A 26,120-nucleotide genomic window follows, 5' to 3' on the forward strand; every position below is an offset into this window, starting at 1 on the left:
AAAGATAAATTGACAAAATTCTTGGGACAATAACAATGGAACCTAGTTGCTAATATCCAACAGTCAGTTTTTTGTTTTGTCTGTGAAGCCAACCTGCATGGAAATCTTTAATAATAACCAGTTTCCAAAGACAGATCTTCACTAATCCATCTACAGTAACAATACAATAGCTGTGTTCTGCAGCTCTTTTAACAATAGCTTCATTCAGTGATCTGTGTGTTCCTTCTAATTAATTATTTAAATATTCTGTCAGGTGTTGCAGTTAAGTCTTAATCATTTTGTAAATATATGAACAGAAAGAGAGTTTAAATGACACAATCGTATCAAAATGCAATAGTAGTATCATCACAGAGAGAAAGCCATAGTTGTATGTCCAGACAGGTTTTTTGACCTCCAGTGCCTCAAGTACTGAACTCTGGAGGAACTTCTAAAGTATTTTATTCAAATATATTGGACTCATTCAGTGCCAACTGAGGAAACATAACACAACCATGCTTAACTTTTTAAAAACATTAGAAATTCTTAAGACATTAGTGAATTACATATGTATTGACACTGATTTAAGCCTGCATTTGAGTGCCGAGACCCAAGACCTTTCCCATTCTAAAAGAGAGACTTCAAAACCATGACAAACTATGTTTCATAGCAGCAACCCGTAACATTGAAGCCTAAAATGTCAATTCCCTCTTTCTAGAACAAATACCCCCTCTCCACTCTATCAGTTTTAAAGAACTTTTAAACCTACACAATTCACTTCAGGAGGAAAAGGTTAACTACCGAAAATATTAAACAACATATGATACACAGAAACACTCTTGGGTCAAGCTCTGTGCTCTTTTGTTGTAGAGCTGATGTTTTGTCTTTAAACCTCAGCTTTCTGAAGTGGACCATTTGAAGTCGGAGTCCTCTCATGAATTATAAAGTTGCCTAGTGTAGAATAATTTGTATTCTCAAATGTATTGGTAGAATTATCTATTAATTTTACTCATTGTCATGTGTAACTTAAGACTATCCAATCACTACAGTACCAAATACCTCTCATGGAAAGAGGGATACAGTCTCTATCCCAGAAGTTTGTGGTACAAGTAGGTACAGCAAACAAAGGACTACAGAGAAAATAGGGTTGAAGATGAAGAGACATTCTCAGGTTCATGAAACAAGATAGTGGCAGTAAAAATAAGACTGAGAGCTTTCTGTTTCCGACCTTCTGAGTATCTTACCTATTTTCTAAATAGTTATAAATAGTTCCTCCATTTCTTTTTGAGTTTCAGCAGGAGATTATAATTTATATTCAGATCTGGTATGTGTAAGTAGAATATTACTGATTTGTAAATAAACTGAGATGTGAATTTGCCTGGTGAGTTTCACTGCAGTACAAAGCAAGATATAAAAAATGCAGTGCTTCACAAAACTTGATCTGAACAATATTCTCACACATTTCTTTTTTTCTTCTGAGATTCTCATACAGCTGTCAGAACCTGTAATGTTACTGAGCAATGCAAACAAAAGAGAGCTATAATTATGTTTGCCCCAAATAACAGTAAAAGATCAATATCGCATCCTGCATGAGTGCTACAGTATTTAACACCACAACTATTGCTGAAAGAAATGTGTTATCTTCAGCCTTATCTTTGTAATTGTTTCCACGATGTAGGTGGTAAAAAACAAGTCTGTAAGAATAAAAATGTTTAATTAAATGAAAGAAAAATCTTCTGAACAGCAAAATTCTCAATTCACCAAAGAAGTAAAGTATTTGAGCATTTTGCTTCATCAAACTCATGAAAGCCATCATCAGGGCTTTAGATTAATGCTAAAACAAATTCAGCTTTTAAATTAGAAAGCACTTACAAGAAGACTACTATTGCAAGGAAGGAAATTTTGTCAAAATATATCATCTCTATTGTTGCATTCAACTCTTGCAGGGGTGTTTTACTTATTTCCATACCATACTCATTGCCATTTAGAAACAACCTTCACATCCTCAACATTGCTTTTGTGAATATGTTCCAAAGTTACTTTGTTGTGAGTTAGAAGATTTACCTCGCTTTCAGTCTATGGACTGTAAAAGATCACAGTGGAGACCTTTTTCTGCTATGCTTATGCTTTCATAAACAGGTTTAATACTCTGCAAACTCTTGCAAATCTCACAACCCTTCAATAACCTATAGACTACCTACTGAAAATCACCATCTAGCTGAATAGATGTGAATAAATTCCTTGAGACACTGCAAACTGAACCCTTTATATTCTTTTCTTGTTTCTGCCAACATCATCATATTTTTATTAAGCATTAGTAGGACTGAGTACTACGGCTACTTCTGTGGCAGATCTATAGCTCTCTTTCTCCCAGGGCTGCTGAGAAGGAATTGGCTGGCTGATCTTCCTATTGACAGGGACTGGTTTTGTGTCAGGGAAGTCCCTGCAGAAGAATTGAGATTAGCTCCCTTTGCACGACATAAATGGTGCAAAAGAGTGAAGGGCAATCTATGATGTTATGGTAATACAGTGACTCCAAAGCAACCAAACCCAAAATATCACATAATTACACAGCGACATTATTATGATATCTTCATTACTTTCTTTGATCACTCTATGGCTCAGCCTCATCCTTTGCCACTTTCATTTGCAGTAAAACACATTTCCCATTATTCCACATGTTTTTGGATTAATAGGAAATGTGTGGGTCATGGGACATGGGACAGAAGTCCCAGAGGCTAGGAAAAGTGTTCATGCCTTCTGTGAGTCTCGGGAAGAGAGGAATGGGCTCCATGAGTTTCAGAGCTGCCTCAGACTGCATTCACCAAACCCAGGAAGAGTCCATTCCAGCTGCTGTTGTTTTAGGACTTTAATAAAAGTTTGCAGTGTTGTTTTAACATGTTCACCTAAAGCTGGCCAAGTTGAGAACATTTTGTGCAAGGATAGATCCCAAGACTCTCTTGCACGCCCTCAGTCAGCCAGGTAGCAAGTAGTAATAAGGAAAAAACCCACTCCCACCTGTGTTCCTCAAAATACTAGTGACTACTTGTTCAGAACTTCAAAGCATGGAAATCTTTATGTTATTGCAAAATTTCAACATATTTCTAAGAGAAAAGATTCATGTTTGTTACCCATCAGAAAAAACAAAAATTTTAGAAAATTAAAGGCGTTACCTTGAAATATTGAATGAGATTCCCCGATGCTGCAGTAGTATGCTGACCCTTCGAAAGGAGACTGAGGATATGAGCATGTGGGATGAACATGTTTATCAAGCAACGACAAGTAAGCTAAGCACTGTGAGAAGAAAGTTGCATTCTGAGTTTATGCAAAAACCTTTCTCTCTTCCCTGAGCCTTCTGATCTTTTTGCAGTCAGTATACAGATTGTTTTCTAATAGTAATTTAAAAATGTATACTATTGGTTTATTAGAAGTTTTATTATAAGCTTGTTTATAGTCTCAGTTTCGTAATGTTATATGGTATTTGATTTTCTCCCTTTCTCTAGTAGACACAAGAAATGGAAAAATGTCTCTTACACGTATAACTCCCATGATTCCTATACTTTCCTCTTTTTAAAACACTTAACCTCTTTTTATGCTTTTATTTTGTTTACTTCTTGCTTCTTTCCTCTTCTTTTGTCTCCCTAAATCTTTCTCTTATCTGTCAGTCCCTTGATTCTTCTACTCTTCCTATTTGAAGTCAAAACCAGCAGGATTCCTCCTTCTTCATCCTACTCATTTCTGATCTTGACCTTATGTTTAATTCAAAATATATTGAGTCTTTCATGAAGAGATATGAGACCCAGTCTGGGTTAGTCAACACAGAGTTAGATCACAGATGCTGCAAATAGCAATACAAGCAAGATTCCAGGTCATGTACTTTCTTCACAGGGTGCTACAGAATTGAGGTTCTGTAATACTGATATGAGACCAGTTAACAGTGCTAATAAACCCTGAGGTCTACAGCAGCTAGTGCTTTCTCACTGTTCTGAAATATGAACTATTGTATAATCCTGGTCCCTCCCCACAAGCACTTACACACAAAAAAGAAATTCAGAAGTTGGTGATGCTCCTGTTTTGTCCTCTTGACCTTGGCATACAACCCTAAGAGTAACATGGACATAACAATTTGGGAGGTGTGAGAAGGGCATAACAAACTGAGTGATAGGGATTGTGACCACTGCATGAAGGAATTCAAATGATTTCTCAGGTGGCCCCAGATGTGGCTCCAGGACTGCCTTTTTTGGAGCTGAGGTTTTTTACTCAGAGCACAGGAGTCCTCTCCTGGGCTCAAGCCTGTAAACTTTCTCTCTGAGAGATCAATCTTTTAAGTCACACCAAACAGAAACAGCAATTCCCAAATTTTCTGTGAACGGATCATCTATGAGAGACTGGTGTTAAAACCACCGAAGACGGTGTCCTTAACTAAGGCTATAAACCAGACTGGACAGAGTTATACTTTCTACCCTGACTGCTGAAGCTAGAGAACTCATGAGAGATAAAGTGCTTCAGGTTATAAAAGTAAACATGAATAATGATATAAGCCCAGAGGTCAGAGTGCTATTCTGCAATTAGGCAGATGGGGAGTTACATCCCCTGTTTTTTTCTACATTCTTCATTTTATGTAGAGAACCCTTACCATAACATACAGAAACCAAAGCACCAACCTCCCAGCAGAGGTGAAAACCATAATCTTTCCATGCCATCTCTCTCTGATCTTGAATAGTTTGTGGCATAAGTCCATCACCTCTAGGCAGACAAAGTGTTCCATTATCTGTTTCCTTTAAACATTTTCTTTAGGATGTTTTCCCAGAAAATTAGCTATGAGTTTCAGATCCTTCAGGCAGAAGGGGTCTGGTTTGCCCTTAGCAAATGGAATAACCATTTTTCTAAACAGCAACCACAAGTGCTTTTTCCAGCATCATTGTGCCATCCATTTATATATATTTTAGGAACATCTAGGTATACTCCAAGAACATGCACCAGATAAAATTTAATCAGAAACTGAGGCAGAAAAATGCTTTATTCTTTGTTCCCATGTGGAATGAAGTGGCAGAAGGAGGCAAGTTGCTGTACATGACATAATTCTGCAAATGCACAACAGCAGAACACCTTGAAAACACAAATTTGAGCAGTGAGATAAATGCAACCAACCAGTAGGTAGATTACATTTCATAATTTTAATCTCAAATTGTGCCTGAGTCTTTCTGTAAACAAACAAGTCTTTCATTGTAGCTGTCTGTAACTCAATATATTAATTACATACATTTCTTGTAAGAAGTGGAGCTGGATAAATGTATTCTCCTGCAATAGCTGGATGCCAAGAGATTAGAATTGGCACTTTCAAAGGGAATACATGCATTCCTTCAGAGCCACTGACAGAAAGCAGCAGGCAACAGGACTATCCTGGTTGTTGCCCTGGCAGGCAGGTGGCTTGCTTGGCTGACCAACTCCCAGTTTGCCCCACTGGGCAACCAGGGAGACAACCACTGTGTTAGCTTGCCAGTTTTTCGGCTGCCTGAGTGGCAGATGGACTTGCAAGCTGCCTGGCTGCCTGCCTGCCTAGCCCTCTTTTTGCCTGCTGGCTGATTTACCTGCTGCCCAGCTCCCCAGATGCCTGGCAGGCTGCCTACCCAGTTTGCCTTACTGTGGGTGAGGTTATGGGCCCAAAATAGTTTGTTCTGCAAAGCAGGAGACTGCAGTGTTGGTGTTTTGTTCCCATCCAATATGGAATGTCCCATGAAGCAGAAATTCCCATCCCAGCAAGCTTTAATAATCAGTTTACAACATTTATCCATGTATTCTGTACATGGCAATTTAGAGTTCTTAAGACTGAAGAAACATCTCACTGGAAATGTTTGCATAGCATGCCTGACTTGTTTTAACTTCTCAGATTGCTTTTTACAGATTTTGTCTAGCAAAGTCAGAAAAGATTTTTAGACAGGCTTGTAATGTCATATTAATCACTGGCTCTATTTCCACTGAATTAAGCTACAGCCCAAGCCATAAAGTACTAATAAACTCTGATATCAACCCATGAAAAATCCTAATGATGGTACTGGATATGTAGCCAATATCTGTGCCAAGTGGATGGAACCCTTTCTTACTTACAAAAGAATAGATATAAATTTCTATTTGTCATAAAGATGTCAGGAATCTGCCTTTTCTCAGAATACCATACCTTTAATATTCCAATTTCAGTTTAATCACACTGTCCTAAAGATTTCACTCTGCTTAAATAATGAAAAAAGGTGTTATAAAAATTGCATGAAATCAGCTTGCCCCAGGACAGGTTCTGTTGGATGTAATTACATATGCTTCAACAACTGGAGCAACGTGTTGTGAGAAAGGTTTTTAAGGTGATAGAAGTTAATTGTGAAGGTTTTAAGGTAAGAGAGTGGAGAAAAATAACCAGCACACTGAGGAGAAGCTGTTCGATTTCTTAAAGCTCAAGAGAGTAAAGATGTTATTAAATTACAAATGGACAAAAAAAGAGTGGTAAATAGGTAAATAGGTGATACATTTTATCGTATAGGGGAAATAAAAGTAGGCTCTCAACTGGTGGAAAGTGTTGTACTGCAAGAAAGCCTGTCATACAAAGTTCTTTATTATATACCTACATCTAAAATAGGGCAGCTGCCTATAAAGGAGGCTGTGATATTTCCCTTGTGACACTGATCTACAAGGCAGTACAATAAGAAATATCATTTTTTTCTGCAATACTGATAATGACAGAATTGAAGTCTGAGGCTATGGAAAACATTTAGACTGCTTTTTCCCAGCTGGAATACACAAACATTTTTGAAAGGACTCTCTGGGTGGTATTCCTGTAATGAACAGTGAACTTGCTTTCCTGAGCTGTGTCAGATAGTCACAAAGAAGACAAAGGGACTGTGCATGCCTATAAGTTGTTTATTTAAATTAAGAAATGAATAAAACAAAGACCCAGTAATTCTCTCATCAGCTTATTCTGTGCATGTGCTATGGCAGCTCTTTATAACATAAAATATTTGTTACATAATAAGTCTATTCTAGTTCCTGATTAATAAAACTTTCACTTCATGTTGACTTTCAGATATTTGAGTATCACGTCTCCCATTATGCAGGAGTCGCTAGAAGCACAGTAGTTTTTTTTTATGAAGCATGGCTTCTTGAGTTACAGTCCTTGTTCAAGGATATTGCTACCAGTGCGTTAATTGCTGCTAATAAATTAATTGTATTGCATTGAAATACTTAATAAAATAGAGGTACACTCAAGGAGTGAAAAATTATTGTTGAATTTTAATGTTGGATTCAAATACATCAACTTTACAGTTTATTCGTTCCTGCTCTGTGGCCACTTCATTCTGACTAGCTGGAAGCATGCATAAGAAAGTTCCTATAGACTGCTTAAAAAGACAGCAACATTTGACACGAGACAATGCAAAGAACAATATGACATTCTCCCACAAATCTACCTGACAGTCATTAGGAAATGTTTAATTTATTTATTATTAAAGGTTCTTAATTCTTAGTCCTTCTCCCCAGGGAGATTTGACTTCTCCATGACTTAATTCTTTTTCAAATCTAGTCTATTCTTTCTTCTAGTTTGAATTTTATCCTATTTTCTCATTACTGCTGTTGTTGTAAATAAATCTCATAATTTGATTTCCTCATTAGAGTCCACAGTGTGTGCCACTCTAGTCCCTAAGAGCTTCCGGAGCATAGTTAAGGTGTTAATGCCCACTCCTGAGACAAAGTACTGCTGCACAGGGACAGCAGTCTGCCTTAGTCATAGCTAGAACTCCACAGCTGAGGTGAGACAACACCCCCAGAGCCCCATGACTGCCAGGCATTGGAAAGAAAGTCTCCATTACAGTACTGAATTTTGGTTCTTAAATTCTTATTATGTCCTCTTTTAGGAATATAAAGTGACTTAAAGATGATCCTCCAAATAACTAACCGAATGACGCATTCAAAGGTGGGTTCCTTGCACTCATTGCCTAGCTTGGGCATGACATTCTTTCCACATGACTGAATGATTCATGACTTTTTTCATTTGTTTAAATTGTAGTTTCTCTCCCATCACTGTCTTGGCAAAAGGAGAGATTTATGCTCAAAAGTGTTTCTATATACTGTATATTTTCAAAGTCACTATATCCAGTATTTGAGGTTGAAGGAAGAAGAAAAGGTGGTTTATATTTTTGCAGTCAAGCGGATAGAACAAATTTTAAAAAGATCCAACCTAATAAAGACTACCATCTTTTTATTAGGAGGAGCAGCTCTGTGGAGTTCTGCTGCCCATGGTTAGGTTTCAGTTTCATAAAACTGTTATGCAAATATTTTATCCCTGGACTCAACCTAGGTGCAAATAGCATCCTGGAAAACACCCTCTCCCATATATAAGAAAGATAAAAACAAATATCTGTTTGGTGCCTCTGCAAACTGTTATAGGTTCACAAAGCACATGTGTGTTTTGCATTTTTCAAGTTTTGTCTTGATTTTGGGGAATGTTCACCCTTAAAATGGAGAACACTTTGGTGAAAAAATACAATTCTAACTGTGACAAAGGGTTGGGGAAGAAGGGCTGATTATAACATAAATATAACAATCATACCTAGAGACCTTGCTTAATAAGTTGTACCTCAGTAAAGCGGATTCATGACCACAATTTCTGACTCACTGTTCAGAATTTATAAGTGCGTTTTTATGTAACATGTGCAGTTGACCTGCAGTTTCTAAATGGAGGAGTCATGACTGTCATGTCAGTTCACTGGCTTAATTCTCTGATACTTTGTTTATTTTTCCCTCCTTCCCTAATGGAATACAATTTTTCATGAACTTTTGGCTACCATAATATTTTTCTGGTTCATTCAAAATACTCTTGCAGACTTTTAGTTGCACTGGAGAAAGCAGGACAGGAATAGAAAAGGAAAGTCATTTAACAGTGAAAATTAAACAGTCAGAAGTTCCAACAAAATACATTTTATAAATCCTTGATGCTTATTTTGACAGCACAGTAGCACAGTAAGTCACCAGCTTGCCATGTTGGTGTGATGCTATGAAGAAACACAAGGACACAGTGAAGTTACCTCTCTTCACTGAATAAAAGGCAAAAATGAACACACACCCCCTGGAAAATGTCCCTAATAAACACAGTGTTGGCGTTAAAATATGACAGAAAGACAGGCACAATGGAAAAGAAATCTTGAATCATTCTTACTGCATGAGACAGGTTGAAGGTAATGTATGAATAATCCAGAGAAGGTTATGCTAGATAAAACAGCTTAATTCATCTTTGTCAGTTTGTCTGTAACATGCATATTGATTCATTTCTACCTTTTAGAGGTTGGTATTTGAATTCATTGGAAACCTGCTAGATCAGTTGGATCCATTAGAGGCACAGGGATTATCAGTAGTTTATTAAATATGCAAATGCTTTCTTCGCTTATGAAGTCCATCCAGTTCATTACTTACTCTTCTTACAGAACTTATTCATGAATGTTTTATTAGAACTTTTCCATATTTTAACCTGAAAATTTGAAAAATATTTACCTCCCAGATCTCCAATATTTTAATCTTTTTTTTTGTCTTGCTTTGTTTTGCTTTGAAATGAATCTGTAATAACTGCAAACATTTAGCCTCGTGGCCTTTTTATTTTAAAATAGAGAAAATAATACAGATAGAAAGCTCATGAGCAAACTATCTTTAAAATGTAGCATGCTATAACATGCACCTTTGTAATGCACTGCATCAATTTTATCTCGATTTAGTGGCCCTGATGTTGAGATACTTTAAGTACTGAAGTAAGAATCACAGAGAAAATAGTGTGCCCAGACTGTACCTAGCCTTAGAAACCAGACCCCATTTCCGAAAGCCCATATTAGTTTAATCTGTACTGTAAGAAAATACAATGTCCAATTATACCAAATGGTTGCTGTTTCAGTTACATATCTAGCTGATAAATCCAGCTATAAATAGAAAAAATATCTCCTAATTCAGACAAAAGACTTTACTTGCATTTAATGGAAAGTAAAAAAAAGTATTATAAGGAAAAACAAGGAAACAAGAAAAAAGAGTAGCTATGCAGAGAAGTCATACATATGCTCTTGTTGGTGGTAGCCTTTGTGCTTCTGGTGGACACCGAAATCTTATTGGAACATGATCTCCCTTGTACAAGTTTCGAGCTGACTTCCCGCCAAGTCCCCGAAACTTGATAACAAGGCCTGCTTCCCAGAGAGGGAAGAAAAAACGAACCACGGAAAAAAAACTGAAAGAAGTTGGAATGAAACGGGATTCTATCAAAAAAGTATATATTTACAATTAGATATATATATATACAATTTGAATATATTATCCACAACAGGGAGCTCCTGGGAGGAGGGAGAAAGGGAAAAGGGAAGGGAAAACAGGGATAAAAGAAGCCTAAAAACAAATATCTCTTAAATATACCTGTTAATAGAGAGCTAGTCAATAAATATAAAACGAAGTAAATACTTCCCTGATCGGGACAGCAGAGGTGTGCAAGGCAGCAGCCAACTCCCCCACGCCTCCCGGAGAGACCGGAGATAACGGCAGGTCTGACTAGCAGGCCCTGGTCTAGATAAGCAAAGCCCGTTTACAGAGAGACCTGTCACCTTCAGCCACTGGAAGAGAGAAGAGAGCGAACTGTCTTATCTGCACCTTTTTATATGTTGTGTTACGGAAAGGAATAGCAAGGAATACTTCCTAAGTCATTAGCTTAGTTCCTTCCTGGTTACAAGCTGGTCTCCAGGAAGGCCTAGAGCGAAACCATCACATTATTTAAGAAAAGAATGGTAAAGTTGCTATATTTTCACTGACCATGGGTAAATTTCTTCAGCCAATAATTTAGTTACTTCCCTTCAGCACCTACAAAGCACCAGATGCTTTACAATGTCATTAAGCTGTTCTTGATCTCACTCTTTCAGTCTCAATTAATACTGAAGGAATTTATTCCAACTGTAACATCTTTGACGGGGAAGACTGACCGAGTGAGTACCAGCCTGATGTTTTGCTGTCCTGAACTATACTAATATTTTTGCATATTTTTGCTGAAATACAAGATTTGAAGTTTAGCATCCTGTTGTTAAAGAAACAAAAATCAAATTTTGTCTTTGCTAGACAAGGAAACCTTAATCTTTCCTAATAATATTAAAAAAAAATAAAGTCTTTTATTTCAAGCATCTCCAACATATTTAGCATATGCAAAAGGCTGACTTTTTTGTTTCTTCTTTGAGGCATGATGCCAAAATTTTGCCCACAAAAAAGGCACAGAGAACTGCTCAATGACAAAGTTTTAGTCTTTAAGCAGCGAGGTATTTATTTAAGGCAACGTTGGAGAGCAACCAGCTCGCACTGGACAAACTGCTCTCCCGCCTCAGTGAAAAGGCAGGATTATATACCATTTTTACAAGTGATTGCTACACTTTCACATACATATTCTTATAATTGCAACATCTAGTTATAATATTCATAATAGGCGGAGTCTGGGTGGAGCCTGGGGTGTGATCTTCAATTTGGGGAGAATCTAGGAGGGTCATTCCTGTTCTTCATCCTTATGAGCCCCTGGCCCAGCCTCCATCCTCTTCATGAACTTTGTGAACCTTCCTACTTTGGCTACCTTCATAGTGTATCTGGCAGAAGTTTGTGGTATCTTGGCAAGGTGTAGCTATGTTTTGACTCACTTTCCCTCTTTATCAGTCCTTGTTTTCTTGAGCACATATACTTCTGTTCTTTCGTGTCGGTATGTTCTACATACCTTAATGAATTATTGCCTCCGCTGTTTCTAAGACCAAGTTTTCTGTGTCTTTGCTTAAAATCTATATTTTGAATTTAATTTTCTACTTTTCATATTGCTATATTACATTTTTCTAGGCCTTATCTGGAAAAAAAGGAAGTATTAGAAAAACAACATCCTTTGAGAAGTTTAGCCCCATATCATTTTTCTTCACTTGGAGCAAATTTGCTTCAAAGTTTTTCCCAGGACCAAACATTTAATTTGTAATCCAAAATTTGAGTCTCATTTTGATGGCAAAATAGAATCCCACATGATGAGGCTAGTGTACTAATAAACTTGTCTACCCATATCCACATTAGTCTGCAAAATAAATATTTTTTGAGAATGTCAGTTCTTTTGTAGATAATATTAGCCCTTCACTTTTACCTTTTTATTTCCTTATGTGCCTGAAATTATCAATGACATAATAAAACTATGGTATTTCTTGTTGGCACGCTATTTCTTGTTAGTAGAAAGGCAACAAGAAAGTCTAATTAAGAATCAGTAAACTGGATTGTTTTCCTTTCAAATGGGAACAGCCTACAACAGTGAACGTTTTCCCAGTATGGACTACGGATGAGTGAAAATCAAGCGATGAGTTAGTTACAAAGACAAGTAAGCTATGTTTCTACACAAAGCTTTGTCATTCTAAGAGATCATTGCCACTAAACCAGATGTCTCCCCTCCTCCACATGTATTTTTACTCCATTTTATAATTTTCCCCTCCTTTTCATGGGCTCTGGCACTCAGTAAAGCTTTCTTGAAGCTGATTCAATTCACAGTGTAGAAAAAAACTCTTCATTTTTGTTTATCTGCATGTTTGGGTTTTTTATATCATACTTTTGCAAGGTAAGTGAATTGGACTAGCTCACAGTGGAGTCCACAACTGGTGCAAAGTATGCAGCAGCAGCAACTTGTGGTCAGGAGTGGGAAGGAAAAAAGTAGAGAGAAAGTGGAGTGCCATCACCATACATTGGCTGGGATGAGCAGAAGGATCTACTCACCCTGCCATAGGGAATCTTCTTCTTAAAGTCATGCTGAGGCCATGTAAGGCAAGCAAAATGGAAATTGAAGACTGTTTCTTATCAAAACCTCTATTGCACTATCCAGAAAAGGAGAAGAAAAGGGTAGATTAAGTGGGAGGGTAAAATATGATTATGAAAGGTCCACCTTTGCAGGGGTTGTTTTTGTGAGTTTGGGGCTTTTGATTTTGGGGGTTTTTTTGCATGTGAAGATACAGATGAAGAAAATTTATGTTTTCAGTGCTTTCCTGTTACATTGATTTTGGGAGATTCTGAGAAACTGTACAGATTTTTCAGGCATTTTCAGACACACCTGCTAAAGCTAACCTTTATGGTAACTTTCCCTAGCAGTTGAAATAATGGGTTAAATAATAGTAATACAGTAATAATAATAATAATAACAATAACAGCAATTAAATAATATGTTTATTTGAGAAGTAATATGACACTCTGATAATGACCTCAGAAAGTGAAAATCCAGTGGTTCAGATTCCTCCTTAGAACAGTTCTACACAGGTGAGCGCAATTAGGACAAGATATTTTTTACTCTCTGATTCAAAGTGTGCCAGATCTCTGCAATGTCATATGATGTCACCAAATATAACTCAGCACAGTTGGGTTTTATCTCAATTTTTACCCCTACAAGATTCAATTTCCCCGCAGTTAATGAACAGATAACTGCCATATTTGGAACACTTTGAAGAACTTTAATTATTTTGGCTTATATTCTCCCTCCAGAATACAAATTTCACTGGTAGGACAACAGAATTTTTGTTTCTCTCAAAAGATCTTGCCCAAAATAAGAAAAATAAATTAATTTATGCTTTAGTTGTAGTGGATTTATACTTAAATGTTGTGCAAAAATTTGTTTGTTTTATGGAAAAGTAGCTTCTATATCTCAAGACATACTGAAAAAAAAATTGTTTTCTCCAACAAAAGTTTGCCTCATTTAGTGCTTTATTTGCAATATCAGTCTTAAATTAGGCTGGTTTATGTGCTTCAATTTTCTTCAGTCTGTGAAGTAGCCAAGTTATAGTTTGTTGGCACTGAATTTCCAGATAGGTATGATAAACACTGAAGTGTGCTCAAGTAGCATTTATAGAGCATCTGCTGTTTTATTTATTCTTTTCTTATGCCAGTAGTTTACCACATCCACACCACTATATGAATGTATGTTTTTAGTACCATTTAATGGAGACATATCCACCCTTAGGATAAAAGAGCTCTTCCTTCCTATACAATTTGCTCTTGAAACTCTAGGGAGTGGGGAGAGGGAGTTTCTTAGTTCTGTTTGTCCTGCCAGGAAAACAGTGTGAGCTGCTGTTAAAGTACCTGTAAGTACCAATTCTCAAGCCTAGTTGAAACACTGCATGATCCCCCACTTAATCCTCAGAAAATATTACTGTCTCCTATACGTACACGTGTCATGAGAACACACCTCTTCACAAAGCCTGTGAGCCATGGGTTGAGTCCAGCTTACTAGGAACCTGCTCAGCTATCTCATGCCTTAGGCACTCAGGTGGGTACAGGTAGCTGAGGTGGGTCCTGGACTAGGTAGTGCCAGGACTGGCAGAAAGTGTTAAGGAAATGAAAAAGAAAATAGCCACAGAACACTCTTTTGACCTCCCTGCCTTCCCTCATACCATGAGTATTCATGCAACTCTGGAAGATGAAGAAATGGGGAATACTTTCTTGCCTACCCCTACCTTTTTCTCTAATCTGGTTCACCAAAAAAAAAATGTTGAAAAGCTTATTTTCAAGAGTGTTGAATCAAAGGCATCAAGATGTATTAGTTAAAGATGATTTAGTTAAAGGTCTGACTCTGAAGTATAGTATTTAGAGAACATTAAACAGTCATGCAGCCTCAAAAATATAGTGGCACTATTTCACTTACTTCACTTCAAAAGACGCTCACACGAGGATTCAATGCACTTTAACTAATACACTTTAAATTCAGATCTCAAATTAATATAACTATCAGGTAGACAAGCCCTTAATTGACCATAAAATCCTTTAAGCCAATTTCTTTTTTTCTGAAATGGTTGTGGTATTGCACAAAATGTGACAATACGCCTCAGAAACATGGATGGCACAGTCTAAGGAATTTTCCATTGGACAGAACTGAGAGGGTTGGCCACAGAATAGGCAAGATTGACTGGGTCAGTGCAACACATCTTGCTATCCAGGCTGCCACAAATACCTGCTGTGACTTCACCACTGCATGTTCATACACTTATATAAAAGGTATATGTCTGTGTCCTGCTATCCTCAGTTAGTTCCATGCTGTTCCTAAAAACCTTTCTGTTTGGAACCTGTTTCTCACTTCTGCTGCCCATGGATCTTCACAGATCCTGTGTTCTTTAGCTCAGTCTTCCTCTCATGATCTCTGACCCACCAGTGGTGCCCCAGTGTGTGCTGCTGATCAGAGGCGTTTCTATGTCCTTAGGCTTTCAAACACTTACTTGACAGATGAGTATTTAATGTACTATATGAAGTGTTGAAATAAATGGCAAACGACAGATAAAATGTTGAAAATAACATGCTACTTCAACAGTTTATGCCTTATCAGATTTTTATTTCAACACTTTACACTCAAAGTGTGAATATGATAGGGTTTATCAAGGCCATTTATCTTTGACTAATGTTAGCATGGAGGGTTGTGATATAAAACATCCATGTTACTTGCAGTAACAGTATGCTGAATATTCAATGAACAATTTGAAAAATTTGTTAAACCCTATTTATTTTCATGATCTTTTTTTAACCAAGGAGGCATTGTGAACATTTGTAGAGTCAGCCAGCAACCAAAGGTCCTTCCTTCTACTAAAATAAACATCAATACTAACTGACTGACTTCAGAAGTCTTAGTGACTGATAAATATGAAAGCATTTTATGCAGAAAAGCTGAAAGATATAGAAAGGCTGAAAGAGGAACCAGAGTCAGTGATTTAAAGCACGGCAGCCGAATTAGATATTTTCCATAAACTATTCAGTGCAAAACTTTTTTCTGAATTGTTATGATTAGTAGAATTTGTATAGCAATAGTACCAGACAAATATCTTTGCACAATCACCCCAGGTATCAGGAGTGCCAAATATTAAAAAATATTGGATTTTTAATATTTTGTTTAACCAGTTTGTCACTTGTTTCTCTTCATTTATAAATATCAGAAGAACATGGTCCATAGACAACGCAAAAACTACATTTGCTATTTCTATACCCTATTAGTGTATATATACAATAATATACCATTATTACTATTATATGCTATTAGTCCTGTGTACAGAGCCATCTGAATAGTCTATTGTTATTGTAATTCAACCAAGTGCATAAGTATAATTTCTACCTGGCAGTGCATTAGAAGATGCAATAATCTCTGACAGGAATCAATACGGTTACTGAGCAAGCCTTTACTTGCTCACAGGGAAGTCTCTTCAGAAGTTTTAAATAAAAATGAATTTTTCCTGCCAACACAATTACTCCTGTCCCTCTCTTTCAGTGCATAGTAGGGGAAAACTTTGATCACACCTTCAGACTGGTGAAGGAAGACAGAGGATGTAGTAGAGGTGACCTAATGAAATAAAGAACTTAAAAGCATTGTGAGTTTCCTCTGGGAGAGTCTTTATTTGCCTAAGAAAACAAATATGTGAAAACTGATTTTTCTAAAGGTTGGTGCTTGATTCAAGGTTTATATTTATTTGATCATAATACCAGTAATCTGTTTTGCATAGTTGAACCAATCTTTGAGTTTTTCAAATATTTAAACTCTGTGTTTGCACCAATGTGCTTTTTTTCAGATGCAAAGTCCTTTTTTTTTTTCTGCTATGTTCCTTAGTATGAACAACAGTGGCATATTCCATGGACCGTATTTTCAGGGAGCATTATCAAAGGTATTGTAAATAATTTTGTGCAGTTCAAACATCTTCCTACAAGTTATTGATATAAACTCATAATGCAAATGAGCTTATCTGCATGGGGTCATTCAAGTTCCCACTGTGCTGTGTAGACACCACATTTTACTGAATTCTGTATAACATCTGTCAGCAAAAACAAAGCTTTACAAGTTGCTATGAGCGGTGGGAGCTCAGACATATATCCATGGGGAAAAAAAGGAAAGGTGATGAGAATATTGTTATTTTCAGAATATGTCAAGTTTGTAGGCTTTAGATCAAAAACAGATTACAGGATGTGGAGCAAGTAGAATGTTGAGGAAACACTACATGTTGCAAATAGGGCCAGGATAGTTGAAACTCTACTTAGAATGGAGTAAAAAAGTCCCTGAAAGCTTGATTTTTAGATGGCCTCCAAGAAGACTTTCAGTATACAATTGTTTACCAGGTCTATACTAGTGAAACAAAACACTTTGATCCTTGATGTGCTTTCAAGGGGTTTGGACAGATATCATTTGAAACAAACAAAAAAAACTCCATCAATGTAACATATTCGCAAATTATTTTGGCCAAAAAGAACCTGATTTTTCAAACGTAGTACCTGGGCACAGACTATCATTCAGTTTGGTTGGTTTTGATTTCTCTCAGTTTCTATAGATTTTTTTCCCCTTACCTAAAGGGGAAGGGACGGAAAAGGCTTTTGCTGAGCCTTGGAAGTTTGGCGAGAAGCCAGCTCAAAACTTGCTCAACCCTTCATCATGTCAAGCTCTCAACAAATATGTCTCCAAAACTATTTTAGCCTGATCAGACATTTCAGTCCAAAACTTGGAGTGGAAGACAGAGAAGTGTCTTAGGTCATAGGGGTAAGTGACTAATAGAACTGGGATAGAAGTTCAATTAGCCTTGTGACATCTTGTCCATTCAACTACCATGAACTACTAAGAGACTTTCCCTTTCTTTAACTCCCAGAGCACATTTTTACTGACATTCAGCATCCCAAAAGACTGAAGGTCAAGTAACCTCTTCAGGTCAAGAAGTGGGGTATGAAAGGCAGAGAGCATATTGTTCTTGTTAGAAATCTCAAACTTATGTTCCTGTGGTTTAGGGTATGGTTGTTCATTTTTTCTTTCTTTATTTATTTATTTATTTACTGTTGCACTTCTTTTTTATACCAGAAATCTCTGGAAAAAAGCAAGGAAAATCATGCTTTCTTCATTATTTTATGAGACTGCTTCGCATGAAGGGTTATTTAACCTTTTGAGTTAGTAACGAACAGCAAGCTTTAAAATATTTATAAATGTATTTTCAGATGTGCCAATAGCTGTTATATAAAGAGTTTGCAATTAAGAATTCTATGAACAGAATATTTAAGAAAAACTTGCTGTTAAGAGCGAAAAATATGTAGTTTATTCATTGCCTATCTAAAGCAAAAGGTGCCAGACTGCTGTTGGAAACAGTTTTTGAAAACTAAAAAATGCTTCTCTTTAGAAAGTTTCTAGCCTTTCTAAATTTGTGCAGTGACAAAAGAATATGAAAAGTTTACAATGAATACTTGTCATCATAAAAAGAATTTAGGAACACTGAATTAAAGCTCAGGTTTCTCTTGCTCTTGAGCTCCATATTTGGCAGACCATTTTTCCTCTCAGAAAAAATCCATAGTGACAAGGGATGAAAGTCACATGTAAAAGATGTGCCAAAAATTTTGCATCCAAAAAACTGTCTCTATTGTCTTGTACCTTGACTTTTGTTATTTTTGTTTAGAAATTTCTGTTTAGAAATGATTCATGGGGCAGAGCTAGGAAAATGGAATTTGCACAGTCAAACAGAAAAAATGCTGGGGAATCAGAGCAGACATGTTGTGAAGCCATGCATCACACTTAAATGATTCTGAATAAATGATCTGTAAAATCACACCTGTTTATTTGCAGATAATCTACAAGAAAAGGAATAAAAAAAAATTAAAATTCCTGTGACAGTTTGACCAATTTAAGTTTTTGCATAAAGAAACCAGCATGTTTAAAACAAGCTTACACCTTGAATAATAGGGCCTCAAAGGGTTGTTCTGCAATATTGTAGTTAAGAGAGTGTGTCAGTCGGAATTATATGTGTGCAGATTTGAAATAAAATGAATGGGTTGTAAAAGACTTGACTACCCTTGATCTTTGCACTTGTTCCTCACTGATGTCTTAGAGATCTACACAAGTGTATCAAGACATCTATCGTCTCTATGTAGCTGGTTGGCAAAGTTCCCCATATATAGTGGATTTGAGTTTAACTTGGTTATGATGTAGGGCAAGTATTACACATTTTTCAGAATTTATGTAGCAAGTTTCAAAGTACTATTTTGTAATTTTAAATAATATGTGAGTTTGAAAGGGGTAAAGGTGTTCATTTCCAGTCCTGCAAATGTGTTTCTTTCTGATAAGCAAGTGAGAAGACTGAAATATCATTAGATGCTGGCAGTACAAAATGGCATACCCCTATGCACAGTCTTTGACAAAAAGAATGTGCTTCCTTTTTTTATTTGCATTTCTAAATTTGCAGTGGCAGGTTGTGCTGTTTTTAACCGGGGTAAGGGGTGCACAAGGAGATGGGAGGGGACACAGCCAGGACAGCTGACTTCAGCTGACCAGAGGGATATTCCATACAATACAGTGTCATACTTAGCATATAGTGCTGGGGCAAGAAGTAGAAAGGGGGGGATGCTGGGAGTGGTGACATTTGGAATCTGTCGTGGTTTAACCACAGCCAGCCACCATACCCCACACAGCTGCTTGCTCACTCTCCCACCATGGAGATCAGGGAGATAATCGGAAGGGTAAGAGCCAGAAAGCTCGTGGTTGGGATAAATACAGTTAATAGCAAAAGGAAAAGCCACACACACAAGGAAAAGAGAACTAAGAATTAATTCACAGCTTCCCATGGGCAGGCAGATGTTCAACCATCTCCAAAAGAGCAGGGCCCCATCACATGTGACAGTTACTTAAGAAGACAAACTGCATCACTCAAAACATACCACTCTTCCTCCTTCTTCCACTCCCATTGTATATACTAAGTATGATGTGATATGGTCTGGAATATCCCTTTGGTCAATTTGGGTCATCTCTCCTGGCTGTGTCTCATCCCAACCTCCCATGCATCTCCAACTTCCTTGCCAGCCGAGCAGCATGAGAAGTAGAAAAGGCCTAGTCTCTGTGTAAGCACTGTTCAACAATAATAAAAAGATCTCCATACTATTATCCCTCCGTTCAGCACAAATCCAAAACATAGCCCCATACTAGCCACTGTGAAGAAAACTAACTCTACCCCAGCCAAAACCAGCATGTTTTCCCAAGTCAACATTGTGCATGAAGGAGTCTGGTTTTTGTGGGGATGGCGAAGCACCTGCCTGACATTGGGAAGCAGTGGATTAATTCCTTGTTTTGCTTTTCTTGCATGCACAGCTTTTGCTTTACTTATCAAACTGTCTTCATCTCAACCCACGAGTTTTCTACTTTACTCTTCCAGTTCTCTCCCTGATCCCTCTACTGGGGGAGTGAGCGAGCGGCTGCATCGGGCTGAGCTGCCGACTGGGGTTAAAGCACAAGACATGTTCTGAATTTAATATTTCTCCCCTAGTTTTTACACAGCATGGTTTACATTATTGAACTCTAGGCAGCTGAAGCAATACTTAAACTGATAATATATATCCCTTCACACAGAGCAACCAGATTCTGTGGATCCTTTCTGAACAGTGATGGGGCAAATTAAGGAAAAAGAAAAGCATTAGGCAATGTTTGAAAAAGGACTTTGTCAACTTCTGACTATTTAAAACTTTTCTCATAGGATTGATTTGAAATGCCTTGGGTAGTTCTTATGCTCACATTAATCAGAAAAGACTCAGTTACATGGTAAGTAGGACCAAAAATAACAAAGAAATTATCAGATAAATGCTCAGGTACCAGTTTTCTCACAGCAAAAGGGCAAAACAGTAGAAGGACCAAAGACAATTCTGTATGAGAAGGGAGAGAAATGAAGCCATTCATTTCAGAAGGTAAATACTGAAACTTAGAAAGCTGAGAAGAAAAGCATTTAACAGATGCTGATATACCAGAGGGACTAACACTGTTTCAGGACGTCCATTAAATTACCTGCTGTGACATACACTAACATAAGGAATGGGAAGAGGAGCATTGCTGCATGTGAGACATCTTGCCCCAAAGTTCACCATGCCCTTGAAGCCCAGCTACATGGGTCTCCTCTGCAACATCCATAGAATACATGTGTTCTGGAAAGAAATTAGTACAGGGTCTTTGTGGGTTTTTTTTCCTACTTCTATATTTGAGTCTTTTCCAGAAAAGAGAACACAGCAAAAAATACAAGTCTAAAAAGGTCTAAATTTTATCTAGACAGAAAATGCCACATTAACAGAAGTTAGTTGGTGAAAATGAGAACCATTTTCTTTTTATTTCATGTCTACAGCAAATTGATCAGCTTCCAAGCCCGATCCCAAGGAGTGAAGCGGCATTTGTCTGTATTGTGAAACCAGCAAAAATCACAAGTAGGGTAAAGAATCCTTCAAGTGGTGCATGATCTGGTACACGATAAGTGTCATTCAAACTCCCTTATGTGAGCGAGATTCACTGGGAAAGGTTCTGTGTGTCTTGTACAGTATATCTGAAGAAGAAAAACTATTCCAAAGGATACTATTCCACTCATCTGTGTCAAGTGAAGTTAAATAATTTTTTCAGAGAATGAGGCTATCCATTGATTATCCATTTCTTATATTTTCATCATAGAATATATTTTCAGATAAGAGAGGCACAAGCACATTCCCTTCTTAATTCCTGAATTAATATCAGTTAACAAACAATTGAGTAGTAGGCACTTGGGTGCATTTCCATGATTTATTGTAGCTTTTTTTGGTGTATAGTTATGACTTCCACAGGGTTAATGCCATTGTCTTTTAAATATATCCAATTACTTTCCTTGGCTTCATATAGAATTCTCCTTTTACCTTCTTCATATAAAATATTTTCACTTAATATCCACATTAAGATTCACTTAATACTAATCTTTTAACTTTTCACTTAAAAAATGTTCAAGGCCAGGCTGGATGGTGCTCTAAGTAACTGGTTTAGAGGAAGGTGGTCCTGTTCATGATAGGGGCATTGGAATGAAATGATCTTTAAGGTCTCTTCCAACCCAAACCATTCTATGATTCTGTGAATATGCAGTATCTTTCAAATTGTTCTAATGCCAAATGCCTCAGTTGTTTCTGTCATGTAAAGTAACTGCTTCTGGTCCATAGTGTAATGATGCCTGCTAGTGCATAGATTTGGTATGTTTGCCCTTTGAGAAGTAAAGTTTTTATCAGTTTATAGTTTTATCAGTTGCTGTGAAGTACATCTTTTATTTTTATTCTGAAGGAAAAACCTCAGGAGTAGTCAAGTTTCCTCTGTGCACACAGGAGTCTTGCATATTGTTTGACTTCACAGATGCCACATTTCACTTACCCTTCCTATTTCTTCTTTTCATATTACAGTCACTTCATCTCCTTGGCATTTTTTATGAGTCAGAGTTGACCAAACCAATCTTCCAAGGTTAATTATTAATTTGATTCATCAATAATTCAAGTATTTTTTTTCAGCTATGTGATGTCATCTGTGTTAGTTAAGGACCTTAACTTTAGATCATCTCAAGTCATGCCCTCTACCTCATTTATCATTCTTACTGTCTAGTTTAAAAATATGATGAAAAGCTGTAGTGATTCTATGCTTCCTTATATTATAACAAGCATTGAAGTTGTTTAATTTTTCATTTTTTTTTTTACAATGCTGCAAGAGTCTTCAAACACAGCTTTCATAATTGCTGTTATAACTCCTGCATGCCATGTGACTTTGCAGCTTTTCACGATGTTTCCAATCAAACTGAAACAAAAGTCCATGAAAAGGACAAACATCACTATTGGTCTTTTCATTTTCTTCAATAGCCAGCAGAGCATGCATTCCCAGGCAGTGCAGCTTAGGTGTGGTTTGAGGTTGCCCTAAATGTCTTCCCCTTTTTCTCTTTAAAATGGCTTCTATCTACAAATTATTGCCATGATTTTCCTGAGTTATATTTCAGCAGAATCTTTTTACCAAGTCTGGTCAATTATTAATGGTAGTCAGTTCTATATTTCTTCTTCCCCTTATACATAATTCCACCAAAATTGACTGGAAAGTCAAAATGGTCCCAACATTTTCTTTAGCGTCATATTTTTCTTTAGCCACCGTGATTAGTCTCAGCTTAACCATTTTGTACATTCGTTCTATTTTTATATTCACAGGATCACATAATGGCTCAGGTCGGAAGGGACCACAGTGGGTCATCTGATCCAACCTCCCTGCTCAGGCAGGGTCATCCTGGAGTACATGGCACAGGATTGTGTTCAGATGCTTGTTGAATACCTTCAGTGAGGGAGACTCCACAATCTCTCTGGGCAAGCTGTTCCAGTGCCTGGTCACCTTTCTGTCTATTGCCTCTTGCCCTACTGCTTAGCACCACAGAGAAGAGCCTGGTCCATCCTCTTGACACCCTCCCCTCAAATACTAATAGACATTGATGAGGTTCCCTATCAGTTGTCTCTTCTCAAGGTTGAACAGGCCCAAATCTCTTAGCCTTTCCTTGTAAGAGAGATGCTCCGGTCCCTTAATCATCTTTAGCTCTGTGATCTTTAAATATCAACAAACTCTCTTGGACCCCTCTGAAAATACAGGAAATTTACAGAAGAATTTGATTGTGTCAATGTCTCAGCAGGGGTACAAAGGATACCTCATATTCCTATCTTCTGGTTACGTCTTTGGCTGCTTGTGCTTGCTCGATGTGTTCCCTCTTAACCCTCCTTTTGCTAATAGGCTGGTCGCTATAATTCTCCCTTTCCCACAGTTCATCTCTGTTGAGCCTGGCCTTGTTCCCATCCTCCTTCAAGTCTAATTTAAAGCTCTAGATTACTGATCTCTTTAAGTGCTGTTTTGTTTCCAAAACTTTTATCAGTCTCATTTTAGAAATGTCTTCATTCCTTACAATGTCATCACACTTTCAGCTTTCCCTAGAACTATGATTTTTTTTGTATCTCAATTTTTATAAAACTTATCCGACTCTTTCTGTCTTTATATCTTCCAATAATTTTCTTTCCTGAACTTAGTTTTGGTTTCCTGAATATTCCCTGTCCAGTCTGTAATGAGATTTCTTCATCAACATGAATTAATGGACTGCAAAAATGCCTAAATGGTACCTTGAATATCTTCCTCATAGAACTTTCTTTTTATTAAAATTGAATTTGATTTCAAGTACAACAAATTTTGTAATCTCAGAGTTGTTGTTTTTTTCACTTAACCTTCTTTCCCACAGGGCTTTCATGAACAGTGGCATTTTCTACTCTCCCACGTTTAACAGCCAATGCCTTTATTAATAATAAAGTGCTCTCTTTTCCCTTTAGTATTGGTAAACGACAAATTCCATAAAAGCTCCTGATGTCTTTAGGAGAAATCCACCTGCAGCCTGTAATCAAACTGTGCATCTCAAGGCAACCCTGAACTTTGCCCTGGACAGTATGAGAGAAAGAAATTACTGAGGGGGGATGTTACCCAGATTTAAACTGGGTTTAGTATTTTTGTCAAGAAACTGAATAACAACATCTGTTTTAAAAAAAGTAATGTCTGCTTTCAAGAATCATCAACTACCTACACTGACATATCCTTCTCCTAATAATCCAGAAGGGACTATTGAAATAATAACAAGTTACAAATTTGTGAGAATTGCTTTTGTAAAAAGATGATTTCACCATTAAAATAATTATTTTTTTAAATGATTAGCCCTCACAGTCACTATTTAAAAGTAAACTGTGTCTATTGTTCTTGAATTTCTGATCAATTTTGTCTCATGTAGTGGGTGGGCTGCTATCAGATGTTTGGCAGACTACAATGCAAATTAAGTTTTTTAGTCTATGGGAATATCCATTAACCATACACATTTCCAAACTTTAAAATACATGCTTGAAAATTACAGTTGATTAGATTCTTTGTTGTGAATTGCAGAACAAAAGCTGAAAATCCAGCTCTGCTTTTCATGTATTATATCAAACAATGATGCAATTCCACCATTGTACAGAATAAAAGGTGTGTTCATGTTTGAAGAACACAGTGTTCATAAAGTTTAATCTGCAGTCTTATGTTCAGAGAGGTTTGTAAATCGATTCTTCACTAGATGCTGTAATTCTTGTCGATTTAAGATAAATGGCTGAATTCCAAGAGAATACAACACAAAGAAAACCATTAGCCCTGACAATTCATAAACAAAGTAAAGAATATTATTCACTCTTTGTTCTTGTAAAATAGTATCCAGGTTTCAAACACTAAAAAGGAAGCTCAAATAAACCATTGCAATTATTTAGTCAAAATGTGTTTGTTTATGAACAAAAAAAAGAAAAAAGGCTGGTTTCTTCATAAGAAGTAAAAAGAAGGAGAAGAGACAGGAGAAACCTCCATCCTAATCCCTACAGTTATGTTAATAGGTACAGCTTTGTTTTCAGCCTTTTTTGTTTTATTATCTCAATCTTGCTGACCTATTTCTTCATTGAAAAAAGAGTGTCTGAAGCACAACGAATGCTTCTGGGTCAGAGGTTCCCAGTGTCTGTGCACCATGGTGACAGTCTCAGGAGATTTTCAACCAGTAAGAGTTTTCACAAATCTCTCATGAAAACCTTCAGGTTACCGAAGTGTAGGAGGGTTGAGGCTTGGTGTGGGGTTTATTTTGCACTGTATGCATTTGTCTTCAGCCTTTGTGAATTTGAGATTCCCTGGATCACTTGGCTGCCTAGTCCCAGAAATTAAAATATATTTTACTTTTCTTTCTGTGACATTAAAAATGCATTGCAATGAATAATATAGTAGGACTGTGTATAAAACTAAGGCTTCTGCATTCCTTTTAAATGTTTGTTCTTTAGCAGAGATTCTCTGAGGGAAACTTATTGAAAGGATGAACAGTAATTTAATTTTTTATCATAAGCATTAGTGGAAAATAAAGGACAAAAGTACTTTGCAGGGCTGAAGAAAAGGAAAAGATATTTATCAGGGGAAAATACTTCATCTGGGCTGAATCTCTGGCACTGTGTATTCTTTTTCTGTTCAAAGAGTGGCAATAAGGAGATTAATATTTAGACTCTAGAATCATTTCCTATTTATGTCATAAGCAGCAAGTACTAAAGTAACTTACCATGAAAGCGTGCTTAAAAAAAGGGTACAGTCAATAGATAAAAGTAAAGTTTTTGTGAGAAGTCATTTTTAAATTCTGCAAATAAATTCAGTAACTACTGGGTGTCCCCAGTAATATTCTGAAAGAATGTTAAAAGTAATAACAGGTCAAATCAACAAATCATACATATCAGTATTTCTGATACATGGAAGACCTGCACTTTTGGAAGACGTAGTAAGAAAATTG

General features: G+C 36.9%; 1 long non-coding RNA gene across 1 annotated transcript; it reads left to right on the forward strand.

Annotated features, from left to right (window-relative positions):
* Positions 1-17,534: 17,534 nt before the first annotated feature.
* Positions 17,535-25,036, forward strand: LOC113945095. The gene is made up of 3 exons (XR_003526939.1): positions 17,535-17,767; positions 20,363-20,551; positions 24,121-25,036. It is a non-coding gene; the product is annotated as an uncharacterized LOC113945095 (long non-coding RNA).
* The last annotated feature ends 1,084 nt before the right edge of the window (positions 25,037-26,120 follow it).

The sequence above is a fragment of the Corapipo altera genome, unplaced genomic scaffold, assembly GCF_003945725.1.
Source record: "Corapipo altera isolate COAL_440 unplaced genomic scaffold, ASM394572v1 49, whole genome shotgun sequence".
Taxonomy (NCBI): Eukaryota; Metazoa; Chordata; class Aves; order Passeriformes; family Pipridae; genus Corapipo; species Corapipo altera.